Source organism: Patagioenas fasciata, chromosome 4 (assembly GCF_037038585.1).
Source record: "Patagioenas fasciata isolate bPatFas1 chromosome 4, bPatFas1.hap1, whole genome shotgun sequence".
Lineage (NCBI taxonomy): Eukaryota > Metazoa > Chordata > Aves > Columbiformes > Columbidae > Patagioenas > Patagioenas fasciata.
This window is the reverse complement of record NC_092523.1, coordinates 68,978,956-68,991,047: the sequence shown is the minus strand read 5'-3', so window position 1 is coordinate 68,991,047 and position 12,092 is coordinate 68,978,956.

Sequence of the window (12,092 nt, the reverse complement as noted above, 5' to 3'; positions counted from 1 at the left end):
GGTTCTGTTGTGAAAAAATGTCATGTGCATGATAGCTGTATCCTTGAGAAACAAGTTGATGACAACAGCTTGGATCTAGTTCTTGTATATGGATTTTGCTTTGGTTGAATTAAAACATACGCAGAATGCACTGAGCTAGTAAATGTCAACATGTAGGTGTTCCAGCCATGTTTTTCCTCGGCTGCTTCAGTAATTCCAAAATGTACAATTCTACAAGCTTCAGAGAAGCAAGAGTGCTGTGGTTCCAGTAATGGCACTGAAGATGTATTACCAACAGGTACACATGTCACCTGTAACATGCACATGTGGCATACATGTCCATGTCATTCACATGTCACAAAATATCACACGCGTTACATGGTACATGAGATGTCAAATGTTGCATGGTATAGGTCATGTTACATGGAATATGCCACATACATGTGGCTAATGTCATATGACTGTCACATGCATATTACATGCCATTACATGTCACATAACAACATCAGCCATGTCATGTCTAACACACCACATGTATGTCAAATGTTACACAATGTATCGCTTTTTCACGTGTCTTACATGTAACATACAACACATCATAAGGCACGTCACATGTTCAGCTTGTGCCATGTCTCGTCACATGTTGCATACATTTTATTTTGGTATTAAAATTGGAGATCAAACAAGAACTCAAATTGGTTTTCATAAGTAGGGTTGTATGAGATTCTGTTGAGGTTTTTTTCCAACTTACAGGGAAAGACACATACAGTGAAGTTCACCTTACTATGCTTTTTTAGGTGCTTTCAAAAGAATATCCTTTTTCTCGAAAGATTTATTTTAAAGCTTGGGCAAATGCAGGAGTCAGTCCTGTAGCTACTATTAAAGTATGTAAATCTACCTGTAATTAGTTGCAAATTTAACAGACAAAAATACATGCAGAGCGTTTTTGGTGTACATAAAATTTTTAGCAATATTTTTAAAACTTCAGATATTTGCTTTGTTTTTTTAACAAAATGTTAAATGGCTATGAAATGGACTACAGTGATAGTATCACAAAACGAGCGGGGAAAGTACACTTCTAGTTCCATTGAATGAAACTAGATCATTCATTGACTAGAACTTGATAAATGTTGCATTCCATATTAATAATGATCCAGTTGGTATTTTGTAAATGTACAAGTTTTAGTGAGAAGTCCATTGTGTGTTTTTTCTATAGATTTTATGAACAAATGTAAATTGATTTCTGTCACTGTCTTTAGAGCTATCGTCTTCAGTTTTGCTGACAGTGTATTTTATTTAACCTAGGCTTTTCACTTTTGTGTTAAACTCAATGTTGTCTCTTCTTATCATGTGATATGTCATGGCAGTCTGAAAACCTTTGCACAGAGAAGTGTAGTGAGCAGGTGTAGTGTTGAAGTAGCAATACTTAATTCCAAGTGTTTTTTTACACTACATCTTACCTTACATTTTCTAGAGGAGGGTAAGAATGTGTTTAAATGCTTCTCCAGTGTGCATTTTATTAATGTGACACAATTAACTTTTATTATCTACTGATGCGCACAATGCTTTGCAAACATCTTGCATGCTTTTTAGGAAACATACAGTTATGTGTGGCTGAAACTGACATATGAACTTAAAATGTTGATCGGAATCTGAAAGGCCCTGTGACTATAAGCATGAGCAACACAAGCAACTTCTTCCTACAGCTGCTTCAGTGTATCAGCAAACTTCATAGTAAAACAGGTACTTCTCTAGAAAGTTATCTTGAAGCACTTGTTGGAGATGTCAGACAGGGAACGAGCCAGCAAACATTTTGAAAATCCACAGCGGAGGACAATTATGGTACAAAAGTGACATGGCAGTCCCCAGAATTAGTGCCAGAATAGCCAAAGCTTTTGCTTTCCATGAATGTAAACCTGCAGCTGTGTCAGAATATTGCAGCCCAGTTCCAAAGCAGTTTGCACAGGCCCAAAGCATGTATATATTTTCACACTGAATCTGTTCTATGAAATTGTTAGTGAGCCATGGCCTCGTATGAATGCATGGGGAAGTAATGGTAATGTTTTCTTGATTTCTGAAGTACTTGACTGTTTCTGCCTTACTGAATGCTTACTGTTTAGGGACTTAGAAAAGGTCTTGGTTATTCTGCTTGGGATGTCCAACTGCATGGATTTATCCCGAGGTAGGTTTTACCAGATCTTCAGAGTTGATGTTTCTCATGCTTAAGCAAATGGTAAAGGAAGCTCCTGTACCTGCTTTGTGGGCAGCAATGCAGATAAACATGCATAGCCTGATACTGGAATTTGTTTGCAAAGCCACTTTGAAGGGTGTTGAGAGAGCTGGGTGATGTCATTGTGAGGCTGTTCTCCACAATCTTTGAGAAGTACTGGAGATTGAGGAGGTCACAGAAGACTGAAGGAAGGCTGATATCACCCCCATGTACAAGAAGGGCTTAAAGGAGGATCCGGGAAATTTATAGGCCCATCAGTCTGACTTCAGTCGCTGGGGAAGTTGTGACAAGCTCCACAAGGATTCATTCCATAAGTCAAATGAAGCATGTGCTTGAGGAAAAGCTAGTGCAGATTAACCAAAGCAAACAGTGCTTGACAAACGTCATCACCTTGTACAATGAAGTAACATGCTTGGTGGATGTGGGGTGAGTGGTGGATGTTTTCTGCCTGGATTTCTGCGAAGGTTTTGACATGGATTCCCATGGCCTGCTCCTGGGGAAATGGATGCATTATGGTCTAGACAAGTGATCTGTGTGGTGTGTGAGGAACTGGCTGAAAGGCTGCACCTAGAGGGTAAGGGCAAATGGCTCTGTTTCAGACTGGCAACCTGTCACAAGTGAGGTCTCCCAGGGCCTGATACTGGGCCCAATACTTCTCAATATAAGTGATTTGGATCATGGGATCAAGTGTACCCTGATGAAGTTTGGTGATGATACCAAACTGAGTAGAGAAGTGAACACCTGGGAAAGGAGAGCCACCTGCAGGAAGACCTGGATAGGCTGGAAGAGTGGGCTAAACTTAAGAAGTTCAGCAAGAACAAGTGCAACGTCTTGTGCCTGAGAGAACATAACCCAGGAGCGCAGCCCTGGCTGGGATCTAACTGGCTGGGGACCAGCTCTGTAACTCTATTTCCATTCCCTGCCTGCTACTCAGCATTAGAGTGCAAGTCAGCCCTCCTCCCCGCCTTACACCAGCTTCCCCCACTAATCAGACACAGACCTGATAGGGGTTCCAGCAGGTGTTCAAGGGCATCTCTGAATTTGACTCTGCAGGTTAGTGTCACTGCTGGGCAATTTCAGCATTATTTGGTTTTATTGTGGACACTTAGCTATGGGTGGTTTTTCAAGATTCTGCACACTAAAATTCCTCTAGAATTTGCAGTAGTAGTCAAGTCAGTCATTTGCATCAGTCTTACATTCTTATGGGATTTTTTAAGGCTAATCTTTCTGACTTTTCTCATAGGCTCAGTGATTACTATGTCTTTAAATTTTGTCTCTTTTTGTTTAAAGGAGACTTTTCAAAATTCTTTTTGCATGCTGCTTTAAAGAATTTATGAAGGAATAAGGAATGTAAAAGGAATGTATGTAAAGAGAAGCATTATTCTACAAAGACTGACAAAGTAAAGCAAATTTTTATGAATAAATTTCTTGTCTGTTTTCTCATCTTCCAGGTCATTCTGTGCTTAGGTCTTACTTGCAGACTGTGATTTGGAAGGCATCTGATTTGTGAAGAGGGTGGAGCTGATCTCTTTGTGGTGGGGATGACTGACAGTATTTGCTTTTCTGAGTTCTTGTGGGTGGGGACAGAGCACTCCTTCACTGTGGGAAGAGAAGATAAGTAGAGCAACAGATACCAGCGCTGTAAGTATTTTCACGGTTTTGGCAGAAAACTATCATTTAACACTTATTTTCTTTTTGCAGCGTTCAAGAAAACTGCTGGTTTTTCCATTGTTAGTTGGTGTTTAAGTATAGCTTCAAATTACTCCATACCACACCCACCAGCAAAACACATCAAAGACTAAATGATAGGCTGATAACTGCTCTAGTGTGCTTACTTTCATCAATTACAGCTTGCATTGTTAGCCTTCACTGGTGGGGTTTGGATTGTAAAAGATGCTCTTATTAGTTTCCTTCTGCATAAAACTTACAATGCAGTGTGACTTACTCCACTTGAAGTAAGCTCTTGTGAATAGTTAAGGCAGTACATGTTCTTAAGGATTTATACATTAATTGTTAGTATTATATTGGTTGTTGCTGGAAGGAGTTGGTTATGGAAGTGTTCTGGGACACTGATACCTCAGTTACCTGCGTAGTTATTCCATCAGGTGTTATTATTTTCATAATGTTTCTTGTCTCTGAAGATTTTTGAGAACTACATATTTTGCTTACAACAAGAAGAAAAAACATCCTGTAAAAAACTATAGCAGAAAGCCTGTGTAGCTAAGTAGGGCAACTCACAAAAAACTTCGGGGTTTTGGGTTTCTTGATGGGGTGAAGCAACTTGGTACTATTACTTGTAGACCTTGTGCTGGATGCCAGCATAAACTGGTATTTTATATTCCTTTAAAAAGGTTGTCTGCAGGTCTCTTGTTTTGAGTCTGGTTACCTGTACGCTTGTATACTGGTAAGTGATTTTGGGTTTTGTTTTTAATCGCGCTTTTTAAAGAAGCAGAAAAGTAAGTTACCAGAAATAAGCCCAGTATGATGTAACGAAGAAGACTCTAGACATGAATTTTTATACGTTATCAAAATTTATTAAATATCATCTACAAGTAACTTTTAATAGTTCTTTCAATAAATAGTTGTCTCTCTAAGTTTATTGACAAAGTGAGACTTAATTAGTTTTCCAACATACATTTTGAGCCCTTAGGGCTTACAGAAAGGATCAAATGTGATCTTAGAACAGACTGTCTTGTCACCCAGGCTAAGAACATACAGTGGTCCCAAAATGGACAGCAAGCTGGTAAGCCACAGGGCAAAATGTATAAATTAGTCATAATTAAATATTTAAATAAATAATGGAGCAGTAAAATAAAAATGGTTATCTGATTATTTTAGCATAGATATCAGAAAGTTGTTCAGTTCTTGGTGAAATGTAGGAAACCTCTTCTTGTCATGAGCTTCACAGATCTTGCATCCAGTTCCTTGGGGAGTTAGGTCCTGCAATACAAGTATTTGTGTTGATTGGTGACTACTTTTTTGCCAGCTAGTTTTAGCAATACTACATCAACGTCTGTATGTTAAGTTTTTCTTTTAAGAAAAAAGAACCCTCCAGGGGGTTTAATTTTTTGGTTGGTAAGTGTTAAAGAGATGGCATGATGAAGCTCCTGCTTATAAAATGTGTTTTGTAAATGTAAAAATATTACAAGCTAAATGCTTTCTCTCTCTATGATAAATACTGCAGCAGAGGCAAATTTTAATTTCTAGCCTGAAGAGGATTTCTAAAATGAGAAAAGGATCTCTAAGCTATTGTTTATGTAACATACCAAGGTGTATTAATTCATTGTTGACTCCTTTACATTCATAAGTTTATGGCACAGTTTTCAAAGCCATTGCTTGCACAAATCATTATTATGCTCCTAAAAGCAAGTTTTTGTCAGCGTGAGATGCCTTGTATGATTTAATAAAGAAAATAAATGTCGTATTTTTTAAAATGCTGACTTGTATAACTAGTAGGGATCAAATGTATTTTACTGTGCAGGCTGATCATGCAGATAGATGTTGTCACATAGTTTAGTGTTATGATATTTTTGTATATAACCTCATCTTCTTAAGGGATGATAACACATAGACTTTGAAGCACAAAACCACTGATCCAGGCATTGTCTTTCACTAACACTGAAACTTTTTTTTTGTTTGTTTTAACTTGGTAGAAAGATTGCCTACCATGAGACTCTGGAGATTCATTTTGATATTTCGAAGATTATGAAAGTCCTCATCTTCAATTTCATTTTCCAGGGTGCCCATTTCTGTCAGGTAACATTGTAGAGTGTGCCAGCTGCACTCCTAGAACAGTCAGAAAATCATTATGACTTGTTTACTGATAACAACTTATTCGATTTTTAAAAATCTTGATTGCCCATTGTTTTTATCCTTATATCAGCCATGAGACTGTTTTTTTTCTATAACGTATATTTCATTCGTTCCCCTTGTACTGTAAGATGTTATATATGGCCTTAGTTCTGTAGTAGATTATTGTGGCTTTTGAAACGTGAATAATGAACATTTTCAAAATGTGGGAATATCTCTTGAGAACAGAAGCTGTAGTATTGGCTCCTAAAGCAGGCTTTACTCCCAGTTACCATGTGCCAGTCATGTCTTAGCAAAAAGGTTAGTAGTCAAAGCCTCTGTCAGTTTTACAGTGGCCTTTTCAGAGCCATATTCAGTTGCTGCACTTTGGTTGCTTCGTCTAATATCCACAGCTGATCTAGCTTTTGAATATGATAAATAACTTTACGCATCACTCTCACAAGCTATTTCAGGCACTCAGTGACAGTGTTATTAATCAGCCTCATACACTTGCATTTGAGTACAGGAGCTCTGAGGTAGTTGTCTTGATGTTGCCAGCATATGAGAAAAATGACTCAGATAAGGAAGTGGTTGCAGAATCTGACTTTAAATCTTTACTGAGACAAGATGACTGTTAAGTGAGAATTCCTCTGGATTTAAAAACTTAATTGGAGGTTTAAAGAAGTTGACAGATAAGTTGCGTCAAGATTTTAACTACTTCCCAGTACTAAATAACTTGATGCTCTTGTTTGTTGATATAGTTGTACACTGAATTAAAAAGAAAAGTAATGCTGCTCAGCGACCTGTCAATGATGAATAGTCTGTGGTAAAGGTGTACGTAGAATGCTAGCTGCACTCCAGTGTGCAATTTTTAGAAAGACGCAACCAATAGTATTCTTGTGGAACTAAGTCTTAGATATTAACTAAATACCATATAACATGAATATACAGCGACTATATTCAGAATGGCTTGGTAAAGGTTTATACCTGAAAAGAGTTAGATAGAGCATAACTGAATTTCATCATTGGTGGAATATAGAAGATTTAAAAATTCTTAAACAGAACCTACTAGTGGTTCTGCATCTAGTTTAGATAATACATGGGCAATTTCATATAGATTGCTTTAATTAATCTATTTCTAAGTCTAGTTTCATTCTCAATGTTTAAATGATTCATGAAACATTTTTATGTTAATTCAACCATGTATTAAGCAGGGTTAATAGGGAGAATTCATTTTGTGTTACATATTGCACACAACAATTAGGCAAAATTGTGTATCACCCTGTTAATGTTTGAAAACACAAATCAAAAGTAGAAGTGTCTTTTAAGAACCAAACGCCCTAGGCTGAATTCAAGCTATTCAGATTTGTCTTTTATATCTGCCCTTCTAATAAGCCAATTACTTTGGTGTAACTCAATAACATACAGTAGCCATACCACAGAAATCCTTCTGAAAACAGAAAATTTAAACTCACCTGTTTCTCATTTGGTGTGTAAAGATCAAGATGAATCTTCTGTAGAGCAGGAGGAGAAAAAGTTATTTTTTTTTTTTCTGAAAAAATACATAGGGAAAAAAATAGAAAAGGAACTTAAAAGAAAATCATCCACTTACGTTCTTGCTTTTTTCCAGGAATTTTAAATCTTTTATTAGAGCTTTAAGAAGTCGATCTTTTTCTGTTGCTAGAGATGTTCTATAAGCGGTGGTCATAAGCATCACAGCTGAAATACAGCTGAAGATCAGTACTTTGCACATCATGTCAGTGTTCTGATTATCTGTATGCTAGTATTTGAGTGGTGATATACGATGAGAGCTGATAAGTTGTCATTAAGCTGTTTAGTGTATTTATACTCTTTTTCTGGGGGGTGGGAAAAAGATGGGGGCGTCATGTAAAAGAGGTTTTATTACACATTTTTTCATATGTTCTACCTGTATGGCAAGAATCATTACTTTTGTTTTTCCTCCCCTGATGACACTTTGGAATTTTTATAAAGCAAGAGGGATTTTACCTACGTTCACTGGGGTAAGAGAAGCCCACACTCACTTTTGACAGTCTCTCTGCATGAAACACTTTTTCCCTCATGCGCTGTCCCACTCCCCCATAGAATATGCTACTGCCACACAAAATGTTGTTCTAAAGATGTATCATTTAACCACTTTGTTTGTTTGTATGTATTTATCCTTCCACAAATTCTGTGGCATTATTGAAGAAGAAAGAAGCATTCTCATTTTAGTAATTGTTGATTAAACAACAGGAAGAAAGTTGGCTTCCTGTCTGAAGGTGGTTTTACCTGTCAGTTAATGTAAGCTGAGGTGCGTGAGTCAGTCTTCATACCATCACATTTAAAATGTTTATTTAAAAAAAGGGCAGGATTCTTTGTTTTGGGATGTTAAACCATTTTTATATTGCTGTATGTCTTAATGCTGTTCTTTTTTCCTTGTGTGCACCTTTCACTTTTCTCCAGCTTATAATGAAAATACACCGCTTTTTAAAGTATTTACAGATTTTTCTCACTGATACCTAACCCACTGTGTTTTGTGGTGTGTATCACAGTACTGAAGTTGAGAGTAAGCAGTCATTTGATGCTGAACTTGCATAATATTGCTGAATTGTTGTTCTTTTCTGGTTCAGAGGTCTGTTGACTGATATCTTTGGAATGCTATGTGCAGAGTTTAAAATTCGAAAGTTTTCTTAATTCTGAGTATAGTTCTGAGCTAAATACTCCCCCTGCTGCCCAGAAGTCTCTAACATTATATGAAGTGATTCTTTTGCTTAGTGAATTCAGCTGCTGAAACTGTGTGGAATAAATTCTGGACTTGCATGCTATTGTGGGTTGAAGTTTTGTAGCATTCAGGATGAGCAAGACTGGGTGGGTAACTGCTTCAGCCGCCACTGCATGTAAAACTGCATGTGGAAACTTACAGGTTCTGATCATGTAATCTGAGGGAGAGTGAATGGGTTCAGAGTTGGTTAGGATACACTTCTGCTTGGATTAAATACAGTCCATTACTATAATTTGTCTTATTAGTGTCTGTCCACTGACCATTAAACTGGTGTTAATTAGCAGCACGATCCCAGCTGCTGGAGAGCTTAGTATTCATTTCCTGCTTTTGAAATAAGTACAAGTATTTAATGTGTATAGTCATACAGAAGCCCCAAGTAGCTATTGTAACTTGCAATATGTAGTATTTGTGCAGTTTGAGATGTTTTCTGGCACTATACCTTTTGTCTTGTAGTTATTATTGATAGTAAACACTTTCAAATGAGTTATGACTGCAAAAGTGAGCTGCTGAACGCTGCGTTCTCAGCTTTTCTTCAGGGTGCTTATAAAGTTAGGTCATTTTATTCAAGGTTTTTAGTTGTTCGGTTTAAGTTAATGTGTTTTGACTGTATAAACAGAAATAATAGTGAGCACAAGACATGTTTTTGTTTGTAATGAAACTGGAATAACTGTTTACTGTTTTCAGTGCTATTCAGTCTTTGCTACATTGGCTCAGTAATATTGTGGAGATTTCTCTCCTCTTTACAAAATTTTGCATGGAAATGGATGTGGAAGCACTGACTTTGAGATTCTGAATCTGACACCTTTCTGGAGTAGTCTGTAGCACGGTTTTGGTTAGAGGTTGCTCTAAGCACTTCCTTTGTGCTGGAGCATTGGGTTTTTTTTGCATCGGTGCTTAGAATACAACACAGCCAGCACTGGATTATTACTTTCTTTTCCCAGCATTCTACCGTTTTCTTCTGCAAATCATGGAGAACTTAAAAAAATAAAGCCTGAGCATTCTGTCCAATTTTTCAGCAAGGTCTGCTGAAGAACTAACAGTCTTTGGATAACTAGCTCCCACACATCTTTGACCATAGGGCTTTTAAAAACATTTTCCTCTTAAGTTGTTTTTAGGTCATAGTGTGCAAAACTATGATTTTAGTTGTAGTTTAGGTGTAATTGGAGTCAGATCTTTATCTGGTAATGGTTTTTAAAGAATAAAAGAGGCTTGCATTTCAAGGCAGCAAGGGTTGAAGTTTGAATATGCAGTGTTTAATAAATTGTACACAGTAGTTTGAGTGATTAATTTTCCTGTAACATTTTGCTGCAGGGTTTGTGGTCCAGTGGGAGAAGGTGACAGATCTTATTTTGACCATTTTTATTGGATTTGGGAGGAGATGGCTTGGAGTGTATTGATAAACCCAGAAACAGCACAAACTCTGTTATTGTTAACACGTAACTTTATGTTTGCATTACACCTTAGGTTTTAGGAGTCTGTCCTGCTTAAAATTTAGTCTTCACTGTGCTAGCTAAGCAATTTCCAAAGTAGTTAGACTATTCTTACAGGCTGTTCTCTCTTCAATGTGTACATGGAAGACAAACCCAATCTAACCACAAGTAGTAGAAAGAAGCTGAATCTGACCACAAGTAGTAGAAAAAAGTTGCATCTGGAGGGACACAGGCAGAACATTCATGATCATGGTACTACTAAGACTATAGGTCAGCTGTACAGTGGCCTTCTTTGTGACTGGTATGTTGTCATGATGGTATAAGCCCCCCGACAATTCCCTGTGGTACTATTGTGTTTCAGTAGATGTGTCTGGAACTTCTTTGTCCTTCTTTTTTTTTTAAATTAAGTTTTTCTTACTTGTGTATTTTTCACCTAAGTGCTGTTTGTCAGATTATAACAAACCAGTAGCTCAGTGTCTGCTCAGGGGCTCATATACTGTCAGAGATGGATAGCTTTTTCTCATGAGAATATGCTGATGTGCTTTAACTTTTAAATACAGTAATGTATTTCTTTGTATGGTGTTGGACTTCTTGCACGGGTCAGGCTTCAGTAATTGCATTCAATCTGAGCTTGTGTTTTTTTACTAGGTGAGGAATTACATTGGGTTTTATTCAGAGGTGCGCTGATTTAGATAGCTCTCCCAACTTCACCACAGAGCTGGTTGCATTTTAACAGGAACCGAAATTACTCCTTTATGTTGCCTTGGAATTACACAGGATACGGTAGTGCTGCCAGTGCTGAGCCCCCACAATCCTACCCTTAAAAAGTATTGGGAGCAGGTACTGGTGACCGTGTCTTCTCTGGGGTTTTGGTTTTGATTTGGTTTTGATTTTAATGCACAATTATGAAAGGTTGGTTGATTTTTGTATTTTTGTTCTAAATAAAATATTGTTACACTAAAACAACATTATAAGAAGAACACTGTAAAATGCACCATACCAGAAAAGCTTTAAGGAACGCTTTAAAAGCCTTGCCTAAATTTTTAAGGAAGATTAGTTAGCAGTAAAGCAAATGTATTAAAGGAAAACAGTGTTTGTGGGTAAGGGAGAAGAATGTATGTGTCTTGCTGTGGTGTTAGTGCACTGTTTATTGATTTTGTAGGACTTATGCCTAATATAAAGAATAAAGAATCATTTTCTCTGTTAGAAAATGAGTAAAAGTAGATGACACACACTGACTAAACTGATCTGTACAACTTCAAAGTCTGGAAAAGTTTTTACATAGGATCTGACTCTTCTCAATTTAGGTTCTTATTGTGCCTTTCTGAACTGAAAGATTGCATCTTTCACCCTCCCTTCCCCTTGCAAACCTGATGACTGGTTGATTTTGGAGAGGAGTTTTGGTTTCATTGAGGTATTAGGAATCTTGTTCATCAAGGTGCTTGCCTCCTTTCTCCATCACCAGATCAAAGTGGTATTCAACTAAACTCACTGTGAATGTCTTGTTTGGTGCACTTCAGTTCATGTGCAGGTGATTTTCAGACTCCTACTGTACAAGCATGCTTTGACAAGATTACTGTCAGTAGAATCATAGGAACCATAGTGGAGTTCATATGTCTGATGAAGGTGATAACCATCAATTTGTGATCACGATCTGTTGATTTAACTCTTTCTAGCTGTGTTCTAGGGCTATTTTAAAGGATTTTGAATAGTAGAGGTTGTCTTCTGTTTGCAGATACCATAATTTATAGGTAATAACCTGTTGAATAATCTGTAGAAAGTAAGCCTACATCAGTAGAGAGACTTACGTAAAGATTTTTGAAGTGAAGTTTTGAATGAAGAGTTGAGTAGCAGTTTTTTATCATTTGATTTTAAGCCTTCA